A 13,323-nucleotide genomic window follows, 5' to 3' on the forward strand; every position below is an offset into this window, starting at 1 on the left:
TGGGTACATAATTTGCTTTCGTTTTAGAAGAAAAAATTAGCGCTGTGAGACCTTTCCTGTGGAAAAACAGTTCACAACCTCCCGTCTTTTTTATCATCTGGTACTGATAGATTTGTTCTTTTATTCCTGTCCTTTATGCTTCATTTCCTTATTACTCTATTTTCTATTTTCTATTGGAGATTGGTCAAAGATGACCATTGAGAGTGAGCCCATGTGCGAAAGAATATTCCAAACAATAGGCACTAGAATGTATCTACGGGTATTTTGGTTATTTTCCCTTCCCATGTGCTTACCTCTGGCAAACACCTCTGTATTATAAGGCCTGTTTGATCAGTTGAGAATCCTCTTCACAGACATGTGAGTAGCCTTAATCATCTATAGAAATATTGTGTGAAAGATAGAGCTTTTGCCTTCACAAGATTGTTTTTATCAAATGCGAACAGCCATGGTAGATTTTGAAGAGAAAGCACTGAGAAGATGCCACTGATGCTGACTGAGAAAGGACACCTGAGGGAAGGAATTGTGCCATCAAAGAAACCTGCAAGGAACTTAGGGATAAGATAGTATTCATAATTGTGATTAGGGATAAGTTTTTTGAATGTAGTCAAAAGGGTGAAAAATAGGGGTTGGTTTTGGATGTTGGGATGTCTTAGTCTATACTCTAAGGCTGTGTTTGGAACATAGAAAGTAGAGAGAAAAGAAAAGAAAGAGAAAGATAAAGAGAAAAGAAAAGAAAAAAAGTTTATTTTTTCTTTCTTGTTTGGATGCTTATAGAAAATGAGAGAAAATAAAAGATAAATATAGTTTTTTTTGTTTGGATATACGTGGAAAATGAAAAGAAAAAAAATAATATTTAAAATTTTGATTTCTTTTATTTTCTTTCCAAATTCTATCATTTGGTGAGGAAATTTATTAATTAAGAGAGAAAGTGATTTTTTCTTTTATTTTCTTTTCTCTGAATGATTCTCTCTATTGCCAAACAACATAAAATGTCTTTCACTCTTTTTTTTTCTCCCCCTTTCTATTAGTTCCAAATAGGCCCTAAGAGTTATAACAATAGTCAAAAGTAAAGAGTTTAAGTAGAACTTTTAAGTAATTTTATACAATTAAGACTTTTGATTTATAAATTGAAGAGATTTCAAGGGTAAAGACGTGTTAGATCCTTAGTTTTCTTTGTTTCACTTTTTTTAAAAGATTGGTATTAGAGTCTATTTGTTATGGTCCTGGATTAAGTACTTATGCTTTTTGCTCCTAACAGGCCGGTCTTTTGGGTAGTATTGGCTAGGTGCTTAACATTTGGTATCAAAGCGGGCTCCTACGTCGCGCGTTCGAATATCGCAGGGAGATACATCGCGGAAGGGGCGACCTCAGTGTGTAGTAGGCTGTCGCTAGAGTCGACACACTAAGGTGAGGTGTGATGTTATGGTTCTGGGTTAAGTACCTATGCCTTCTGTTCTTAACAGATCGATATTTTTTGGCCGGTCTTTTGGGTAGTATTGGTTAGGTGTTTAACACTATTTTCCTTGCATTTTATGCTGTTAATCTATGACTTTTAACCTATAAATGAAATGTGCTAAAAATGGTATCAAAGTCTAGTTGTGAGTGTTAGATCTAAGGTTAGGTAACATACTCTCAACATTATAATTTGTTGTTAAGTCAGTTCCCATATATTTGGTAGAAAAATGTATCAAAAATCACAATTTGTAAGTTAAAAGGGACTTAACTGTCCTTTTGAGTAGCATTGTACTCAAATCAGGATAAACCCAAATGTGTCCTATTCTAGACTATCTACATGAATGACATGGTGAAGAAAATACCGTAGTAAATAATATCATTGATTTAATTAAAGATTTACATTAAAGTTTTTATCATAAAAGTTGTAATGAACAATACTCTCTCGAATATGTTGGTTTCTTATGCCAAGGGTTGGAAATTGAAATTCAAACTATACTAGAAATTCTTTGAGAAGAATTCATAACTCATCTAGAAGAATAAAGTATTTTTTTTTACCAAACCAATGGTATATGTCCTAAATGATCTACAAGTTTATGTAGAACAAAAAATAAATAATTCGCAAATCATAGAACCAATTAGGGAATTAAAAGAAAAAGGTTTTAAAGAAAAAAACAATTAAAGAAGAAATTCAGACCATTATAATCGAAATAGCTGAATCCAAAATACTTCAAAATATCAATAAGTCTCAATTGATGTCAATAGTTGAAAAAATAATTGACAAAGTTGAACTTAGGGATCTTGTAGCACAGTACACTACCCCTATGATCACTATTCACCAGTTGGAAGGAGTAATAACAATCTTATTCCAAAAAATAGATGAATTGAATGTACATCCCTAAAAAATAGTGTGCATGTTCATCATGAAACTAGTGAAGAATATGAAGAACATCCTAATTTAATGCAACATGGACAAAAATGGACAATCAATATCCCTCAAATCACTAAAGCCTATAACAAAGATTGGATAAAATTCTAAAAGAAATCTTATGTTTTTCAAAAGGAATTATAAGTGGAAATCCGAAATACTGATTCAAATACCTTTTATTACCAACTCCTATCAGAATTAGATTTAGCAAAACTAAGGAAATTCAAATATGTTCATTATGGATTAGTTCAAATAGGGTTAGACCCGTTAATATGATTCCATCAAAACTTATTGTTTATCGTTGCGTTAGTTGATAATTCGGTAATAAAAAAATCTCTTCTCGAAGGAGTAGGAGCAAATTTAAGATTAAGTTTAGTAGCTTTAACAACTTGACCCAATCTCCAAATAGATCTTGAAGACAAGTATATCCAAGATACTTCGTCATTAAAAGTCTATACAGACAATTGGTAAAAAAATAGAATTCAACCAAGAAGAAGAATTATGCGCATACTTGTATGCGCAGTAGCAAGAGGAATCAATATAGGAAAAGTTCCTATAAAAGATTCCAAGAAAATTATAGAATTATCCAAAAATATTAGATATTCAGAAAGCATCATGTTTGAAGAACTCGACCCAAGAGAATTAACTTGGCCTATAGAATGGGTAGTTCAACCCAAGGCACCAAGACATTTACCTCTATCTCAAAAAATAATAAAAGAGAGAAGGAAAATTGGTTATCACCTACACCAGAAACAACCTTTCCCTCGAACCAGCTAGAGCCTCTACTAGTTCCAGTTTTGAAGGAATAGTAAACCCCCAAATGCATACGTTCCTCTATATATAGATGATAGAACATAGCGGAAGCCAATTCTCAAGAGCATTGGCTCCTGTCCAAAATAGTGACATATAAAAAGTAGTCACTTCTTCCCAACAAACGTTAGAATCATGTACCAAGATTTTAGCAAAAAATGGAAGTTGCATTACAACATATGCAAACAAAAATAAACTTCTTGTATGATTGTAGCAAACACGAATAAATTTTAAAATGTCAAAAAATTCTAGACACAATTTTAGAAAAGATAGATGAAAGAAAGAGTCATGTTTTCTTTAGAGAACTAATAAAACTCAAAAAGAGTACAGAATCTAAAAAAAGATAAAATGCAAATTATCTTTGAAGAAATCTTTGATATAAAAGAACATTTATTTCCTGAAACAATAATTCCAAGGTATAAAAATCCTTTTACCCCTTGGATTTTGGGACATGAATGAGTTTTTTTACTTAATTGGGTTAGAAACTCTATTACCCTTAGGTCTTCCTAACATAATATGATGGCTTAAAAAACTTGTGTGTACCATGAAAAACACCTTCTAAAACATCAAATTACAGAATGACGTTAATTATAACAACCACTTATGAAGAAGAAGTTGATTATTCAGAATATAATACATTTGATAAAAAAAACCAATCTATTATGTTCAAGAGGAAAAACTATCCTCTAGCAAAGGAAAAATTAAGCAACAAGAAAATGATCTAGAGCCATGGGACTTTGAAGACAATGTTGCTAACGAAATTGCCAAAAAAGACAATAGTTTGAAAAAGATAAACTTGTAGATGACATTAGCAAAAGATTTAAAATGCTTCAAGTAAACTCAGAAGCAAAATCTTATAGAGAAAAAGACTTTGTTGTTGAGGATAACATTCATAATTGATATTCTCATAACAAAGTCTCCCTAGGAGGACAAAGATACTCAACAAAATTCTCCTTTGTTGACATGCTAACAAAGGGTATCACCCGTTAGATAGCATCAATCCTTTTGGATTTTATCTCAATTTAGATTGTCTAAAAATGGGAAAAAAATCCTTAAAGATTGGGAAAGAAGCTTGAACAATGCTGCTAGTATGCATAAATCATGGAATAAGGATTCGACAAATAATTTCTTTACCTATGTTTTACAAGGTAATGTAGCCAATTGGTGGGATAATCTTCCTAAAGACCAAAAGGCAAAACCAGATGGAAGCACTTCCATTGTTGTAATCTTAAAACATATTGTAGAAAATGTTTTGGAAGAATTCTTAGGCATTCATGCTTCCCTCGAAGCAATGAATGAAAGTTTCAAATTTAGAACAAGACTAGAGATGATACATAAACTAAACAAATTACAAATTTGTAATATTTATTTCTATGAAAAATATTATTGTGAGTTTGCTAGTTAGTTCTAAAAACTCAGAATAGGAGATAGAAACCTTATCTTTCTATCTTTTATTCAAAATTACCAGAACTATTTGCTACACAATGAAAAAAAATATGTAGCAAAATATTGGAAAAACAACTTAGAGTTTTGAGAAAATTCTATGGAAATTTTTCTAAGAACAAACACGAGTAAGAAGACATAGATTTATGCAAGACAAGTTGGTCAATCTATTCGAAATGCAACGACTTCAAAAGAAAAATAGTCGTGCATATAAGCTGACCCTTTGTTGCACACAACAAAATAAAATAGTAGGAACATATGGTTGCAAAAACCATTCTTCCAAACATAGAAAACCTCATAAAAAGTTTTCAAAGAAGTTTTCAGAAAAAAATATTCTCCAAAAAAGAGATATTTTAGAAAGAAAACTTTCCAAAAAACAAATCTCTATTGCCCAAAAGGAAAACCTACTACTAAATGCAAATGTTGGATTTGTAAAAAAGAAGGACGTTTTGTAAGAAATTGTCCCAATGAAAAACAAAAACGGCAATACAACACCTATATGGTACTTGGCGAAAATGAAGGATTAGAAATTTGTCATTACGATGACATCCAATCCGAAGATGAAGTTTACAAACTTCAATTAAAAACTGCATCTTTCGATTCCAAAAATTTAGAGAATATGTTTGAATCATCTGGGATTAATTAATGAGTCTCCGGATTGAACCTAAGCATGTTTCATCTGGAAATTCTTATATCATTGTAGTCTTAAAACTACTTAGATATAACAAATTCCATATCCATGCTCTGGTAGATAAATGAAGTATCTACTATAAAGCCCTACATACACTACTTACAGAAAATTTGTGGAAACCTCTCCTTGACTCACATAGTGTCCCTATCGGCTTAGGAGAAATAATGCAACTTCAACATCAAGTTTGAAAAATTCACCTCGACATAGGAGGCAATGTTTTTTTAATTCCCTCTTTATTAAGCCACGGAAATAGTGTAACAACAGGACCCGACTTAGTCTTAGGAAATCACTGGTTAATGTTCCACACACCTGTTGAACAAACACCAGAATATTATCGTTTAAAATGTTATACTAGATGAGAAATCAATGTAGACACAATATTTGCCTATAAACCATCCCAGGCTTACGCAATAGCCGGCAATGCACACATTCTCCATCTACATTTCCAAAAGTGCAGCAAACGTGGTGAGATTCCACCTTTAGAACCACAACTCAGTGCACAAACCACCGACAAATAAGTATAGACACTTCTTGAATCCACTTGCTTCGATAAACCTTTGGAATGGTGGACAAAACAAAAAGCATTCACCGATCTCAAACTTATTGATCCCAATAAGCTCATTCGAGTAAAACCCATGGTTTATACCCCTTTAAATGTTGAGGAATTATCCCAACAAATAAACAATTTTCTTACACAAGGCCTTATACGAGCAAGTCACTCTTCGAATACTTCCCCTGCATTTTTTTTTCCAGAAATCATGCAGAAAAGCTAGGATGGTCATTAACTATAAAAACGTTAATGTAGCCACAAAAATGGACGACTATTATCTTCCTAATAAGGAAAGATTAATTGCATCTATTCGAGGAAAATAATGGTTTTGCAAATCAGGATTTTGGCAAATTCTTTTTGAATGTGCCATTCTTCTAACTGCATTCAATTGTCCTTCTAGGCATTATGAATGACTTGTTTTGCCTTTTGGCCTAAAACAAGCTCCTAATATTTTCCAAAGAATAATGATTGATATTTTAAAACCATTCTTCAGATTCTGTATAGTGTATGTTGACGACATATTAGTTGTTTTTTTGGAACAAGAGAAAAACATACAAAACAACAATTAATATAAGTCTTAGAAGCTTTAAAAATTGTAGGAATTGCCTTCAGTAAAAAAGAAAACTAAAATGTTTTGTAATAAGATAATGTCTTAGGATTAAACATTTCCTTAGGAGAAATAATTCTCCAAAACAATATTCTTGAAAAAAATCTTCATTTCCAAATGACATTGTAGAAATAAAACAATTTCAAAGGTTCTTAGGTTGTCTCACATATGCTGAGCAATTTATCAAAAATCTTGCTGAACTTTGAAATCCTTTTCAAAAGAAGTTGAAAAAGACCGTTAAATGGCAATGGACTGCTGAAGACAGTAAAAACACAATTTGGATCAAACAAATGTTAACAAAGCTTCCAACGTTAACATTACCAGATCCAAATGCTTTTCTCATTTTAGAAACAGATGCTTCAGATCACACTTGGGCTGCTGTATTCAAATGTAAAGAAAATGATTCAGAAAAAAAAAATGGAAATATACTTCTGGAACATTTAAAGCAGCTGAATTAAATTATCATTCTTATGAAAATGAGATTTTAGCTGTTAAAAGAGATTCAAGCATGATCGGTAGAAATCTCGGGTTGACCTTTGTAGGTTTCATGAAAAAAAACCCTCGAAGATTCACTTTGTCGAGGAGGATTACTCCCATGGAAATAATGATTTTTTCAATTCTCTTTTATAGTTGAACATATTGAAGAAGAAAAGAACTATTTACCTGATACTTTGACTCGAGAATTTTCTTGTGTTCTAGACAGAAAAGATGGCAACCGATCCGTTCAGCGACTACCTTCTTGATTTGGTAACAACAATCTCCACTTTTACAATTTTGCTTTCTGCCATACAATCATTGTTTGATAACCTCCTAATTCTTCACGAAAGAGGAGATATTGTCAAGCATTGTGCTCATTATGGGTTTAATGCCGAAAATATTGCTCAAGGTTAAGCAATTAATTGACGAGCTAAAAAAAACTGAATATACGACATGATTCGCCAAGATTAGTCGGGATTTCTAGCGGATCTTTGTTGCGAAAAAGGAAGCCATAACAACTACTTTAACTATGCAGACGGATGAATGTATTACTCAACTGAGAAAAGGTTGACCCGGGATTTCTAACGGTCATGCTAGGCATGAAAAAAAAATCACAACTCAGTCTTCTTACAAGACAGAGGAATCAGGGGCTTCTACTTACCAGTCTCGAACTAGAAAGGAAGTGGTAAAAATGAATTCTCTATTAAAGAAAACGGAGACGCTTGTGAAAGAGAAATCTTTCAAAACGTGTTTGGTTATCCCTGCTGAGTTCACTCGGTTGAAAAACCTGAGTAAACCAGTAAATAGTGAGCCATTTGAGTTTAACTTTCTTTGGAAAATAAAACCACTTAAACTCGGTCATATAATTTCTAAGGAAATTTTACTAATGCCCAAGGTGCCTGCCAGTGCTAGTCCTCAAGAAACTATTGACCATCAAGCCCAGCTCCAAGTATGGAATTAGGGGATTGGTGAAGGATTTACTAATACTCCCTTTATGACTAATGGCTCTAGTGGACTCTGGAATAAGACAAATCATATATCCGGAGACCGAATCTAAATATATTCGAATCTTATTCAAATACGGCCTCATCCGTCAAATTCTCTTACGATTAAATGACTAGACACCTTTGGAGTTATTGCCAAAGGAAATTATTGATGTCTGCAAGGCGTTCAATACAACGGTAAAATACAAGTCGATTTGGTTAAAGTTCGTATCGGCAATTGCAGAAATCACTGGACCTGATAGCTTCTTACTAAGTCCTTCGGTAATTACTTTCGAAACCTTAGAAAAAGATTGTGAACTTCCATAGTTCAACCCAAAAACAAAGCCAAAAATGAAGGAATGCACTAAATCCAAGTGGTGTTATCACTGCGCAATTGGCATAATGATCGTGATGCAATATCTTCAACGATTGATCTTGAAAAAGAAGGCGTTTGTCTATAAGACATTTATCCCTCTGAAAATTGTGTCAAAAAGCTTCAAGGAGACACCATCTCCTGCACAAAACGCATTAGAAGAGGTTAAGAGGAAAATGAGACTTGGAAATTTTTTCGGCACCAAAAGCACAAAAGAAAAATATTGCAACATTACTGAAGAAGCATTCGAAGCAAAACACTCATGCAAACTCTACAAAAAGAAGCTTTTACGGAAGACTTCCTGTTGATGTAAGAAGATACATCCGCAAACGACATTTGTCGCCGTCAAACCTCGTGTCAGCATGACAAAAACAAAGAAGATGCTCCTACGTTAGCAAAGATGATGTGACAACATGAAAAGACCAAATTAGCCCTACTTTTAGTGCCACTGCCCAATAATACAAGTGTAATTTTGGAATTAAAGGAAAGGTCAAGAATGCCATTACGCTTTTCCTTACAACCATTCCTTTTTAGGGATAAATTCGGAAAAATAAAAAATAAAAAATCTATAAATTGGACTCTCGGCTATTCAAACGATCATCGAAAAACAATCAAGAAATTGGAGAAGAGTTCGAAGCTGATTTCTGGCAAAGAGTTTTCGGTGAAGGCGATTTTCGACAACAAAGCATGACATGTGCCTTTTCAGCTGTAATGGCTAAGTAAAAACAAGGTACCGATCGGTAACCCAAAGATTACTATAGTAATTGTATTATGTTAATTTATTTTCTTAGTATGTATGAAAAATAATTTTGAATAGTATTTGAATAGTGTTAATATTGAATAGTGGGGATCATTTGATAAAAGAATCCTAAAAACTAGCTCTACTAGCTATGCACAAGAAAATGTTTGAGATAAATGTTGTGTTTGGAACACAGAAAGTGGAGAGAAAATAGAAGGAAGAAAAAAGAAAAAGAAATAGAAAATAAAAGAAAAGAAAAGAGGTTTTTTTTTTCTTGTTTGGATGCCATAGAAAATGAGAGAGGAAATGGAAGAGAAATATAGTTTCTCTTGTTAGGATACCAGTGAAAAATAAAAAATAAAATAAAATTGGCAGTATTTAAATTTTTTATGATTAAGATTTTCTCTCAAGTTTCTATTTCTTTTATTTTCTTCCCAAATTCCATTATTTTGTGAGAGAAAATTTATTAACTAAGAGTAAGTGATTTTTTCTCTTATTTTTTTTCTCTCAATGATTCTCTTCTGCCAAACAATAGAAAATAACTTTCTTTCTAGTTTTCTTTTTTTTTCTTTTCTGTGGGTTCTAAACAGGCCCAATGGGTTAAAGAGTCCCCCTATCACAAGCTACATGACTAAACCAAAGGAATCACTTTTGACACATGCCCTAAAAGGGTTCAGTCATTATCTATTGCAGCCAAAACTATGAAGGATCTCAAACAAGAAATCCCAACTAAAAACTGTCATAGACCATGTAGATGTCAATTTTTACTTGTACCCTATTTTTGTTTGATCAGGATGTTATGTTTTAATAGTGCTAATGATATAATGAGGGATATTGCAAAGACTACTATGGTGGAAATCATTTGAAGACACCAACTTTGAAGGATTTTGGATTTTGAAATGAGAATGTTTGTGACACCACCCTCCCTTCCAAAATAAGGCAATAGAGAAGAAGGGTTTGATACAATGGACAATGTCTCCTTTAGGGTGTATTTGTCTTACGTTAGGAAAACTAACAAGAGAATCATTTTTCTTGGACTACTTTTGCATTCAAAATTCCTATAGCAAAAGTTTTCTTGCATTTGTGTCGCCATAGTAAATGATGGAAAAATTAATTGAGTATTTGAGATTATACTTGCAACAAATTAATGGAAGGGTTTATAATTAATAAAAAGATTAGGTGGCGGTAAGAGGTAACTCAAGGACCATTTCAATGCTTTTTAGTTTGGTATTTTATATCATTTTTATAATTCCTAATTGGAGTAGTAAGAACCTCATTTTCCTATCCTCAATTAGTCGAACACCATAGAGTTTTGGTGAGGCGATAAATCTTTTGTTAGTAATTTTTTTCTTATGATTTCCTATTGACATAAATAGACTGTAAATATCGAAAGAAACACAAAATATTGAGTGAGTTCATCTCTACTATGAAACTTTAAACACACTCTGAATACTTGTAAATCTTAGGGAGGTAAGAAATAAATACTTGTCATAGCATTTGTAAGGATGCAATTAAGGCACTCACACGATTCTAAAATGAATGCTTCGAATTATTAGATGCTATAATTTCAACTAAAGCCACTAGTGTTGTTATTTCAAATTTAGTTCTATAATCAAAATTTAGTGCATATAGTCTTTTTGTTAATATTACCTTAACCAATAATAAAACGATTATATCACCCTTGTTTTATGCATTTTATTTTCATAACAAACAATTCTTATTCTTGAGATCATTAATGTCCCATATTTTGAGAAAATGCATATTTACTTGGAAATTCTACTTAGAAAATTGAATGATTTTTCAAGGAAGGTTTTCAGCCATGATAGGCCAAAAAATCACTAGTTGGAAAAACGTCGGATTGGCCTAATTCTTGCTCGACCTAATTCCTCTTGCAGGGTTTTCTCCATTGATGTCGTGACGTTGTCTTCCTTTAAGGATGTTGTCTTCTCTCGACGCTCTTCTCTGCTCAACGTTGTCTCTTCTCGTCCTTGATATATAGGTAATAGTACTCTCTCCCTCTCCTCTACCTGAAAATCAACATCATGCTTTATGTTTAGTGGTGTGTGGGAGACAGTAGCAATCACTTGTGGAAGCTTACATGCACTATGTGATCATTGAATGACTATCAATTACTTTGCGGGTTCTCCGTCCCCCCTTTCTCTCTTCTTTCCAAACTCCGTCATAATGCAAGAAAGTATTCCTAAACTCCCTTCTTTGAGTACAATTGTGATATTGGAGCTTTATGTCATAAATTGTATATAGATATGTTTAAGAACATCATAAACATCACTTAGAACATGTTAGAGCATTTAAAGAAAAAAATTCCCATGCTTTAAAAGTCAACATAGTTGAATTGGCATTGGAATGATCGATTAGCATTTGCCAAAGATCGATCATCAAGAAGTATACAAACCAGAAATATAAAGCATGATCGATCAACCATAGTCAATTAATCGATCATCTAGAATATGACCATTTGATGTTATAAAGCATTATCGATAATCCTTTTTAATTTATCAGTCAATATTGCCCAAACAAGCAAATTTTACGTGGAATGATCGGTCAATATTTTTCATTGATTGATAAGATAGAATCTTGCTAGTCATGGACATAAAGTGTGATCGATTATCCCATTTTAATTTATCAGTCAATATTGACCAAACAAGCAAATTTTACATGGAATGATCGGTCAATATTTTTCATTGATTGATCAGACAGAATCTTGCTAGTCATGGACATAAAGCATGATCGATCATAGGAAATGCACTGGTCGATCATACTTGTATTGCACAGCTAGAGAGAATTCTGATTGATCGATTGTCCCATAGTCAATGATCGATCAACCTAACTTTTCTAGACCAACAATAACATATTGATCTATCATTCCATCAATCAATGACTGATCGATCAATAAGTCATTGTCTGACAGAAAAGTAGTCGTTATGATCGATCAATCAAAGTACTGATTTTTGAAAATGGGAAAATAGTAACTAGTTTGAGTTGAAGAAGTTATAAATACCCCCATCAAATCGAGTGTTGAGAATTTTATGAGCATTTGCTCTCAATCTTGCAAAATCTCTCAAAAGTGCTTTAGAGTGAAAGAGTGAGCCATATTCATTGAGATTCTGCATCTCTTTCCATCCCATCGTTGCATTCATATAGTCAAGCTCCTTCAATCACTTCAAATTGTGCTGCTTAGGAAGAGAAAGTTTGGATTTCTCCAAATAAGGGTGTACATTTTTCCTTTCTTTTACTTAAATTTGTGAACAGTTCATCTAGAACCTATAAAATCTAGATAGAAAGGGCCTGCTAGAGCCAAAATCTAGTTGTAATCTCTTGGAGATATTGGTGTGGTAAAAGCGTGTATTAAACTACACGTGGCTTGAAGAGAGCCAAAATCTCTGTGTAACTCCAGCTATGTGGAATTTCCCAAGAAAGGGTTCTTGGGTGATGAATACCACTAAGGGAACATCGATAATAAAAATTCTTTTGTGTCCTATGGTGTGTGCATGTTTTGATTTACATTGAATTACTTTTATCTATTTTTTTATTACATGCACAACTTAATTTTAATTTGATATTCTCAATGCAAACCCCACCCCCCCCCCCCCCCCCCCCCCTTGAGAAGCCACCTAAGCCAACACTTACCTCAGGAGCATTAGGAGAATTCACAAGTGAGTGGTTGGCATAAGGAAAGAGAATGTCCTCATCGTGTGGAAGTTGGAGATCCATGGCCATACTTGACTTGGGCATACCTGCAGAAGGTGTAAAACTAGGAGGAGAACAAGCCAAGAAGTATGGTTGGTTCTTAAAGGACGTGATATCAGCATAAATGATTGTTTTCTTTAGGACTGGTGAGTAACATACATTTCCTTTTTGAGTTTTTTAGTACCCTAAGAAAATAAACTTAATAACTTTGGGAGAAAATTTATTCTGGTGAGGCTCCATATTTTGAACAAAGGAGGTACATGCATGTTAGGATTATACTCCCTAATTCCAAACTAATGAGAGCAATAATAGTAATTGTGGAAGAAAGGAAAAACAAGCACAAAATAAAGACAACAAGATTTATACAGGTTTGCCTCAAGGTGAGACTACGTCCTGTCTTCCGCCGCTGCAGTAATCCACTATAAAGATGAAATAGTTTACAAGAGAAATTGCACACACTTACAGGTGTTTTCTCTAACCTTTCTCGGGCTGCAATTCCAGCTCCTTTTCAGTGATGATAAAACCCTAATAGCGGCGCTCCTCTAATCCACTATAAAGATGA

This window comes from Aristolochia californica, unplaced genomic scaffold (genome assembly GCF_029961685.1).
Source record: "Aristolochia californica isolate CCGP_79_NKW_82.1479 unplaced genomic scaffold, dmAriCali1.0.hap1 SCAF_14, whole genome shotgun sequence".
Classification (NCBI taxonomy): domain Eukaryota; kingdom Viridiplantae; phylum Streptophyta; class Magnoliopsida; order Piperales; family Aristolochiaceae; genus Aristolochia; species Aristolochia californica.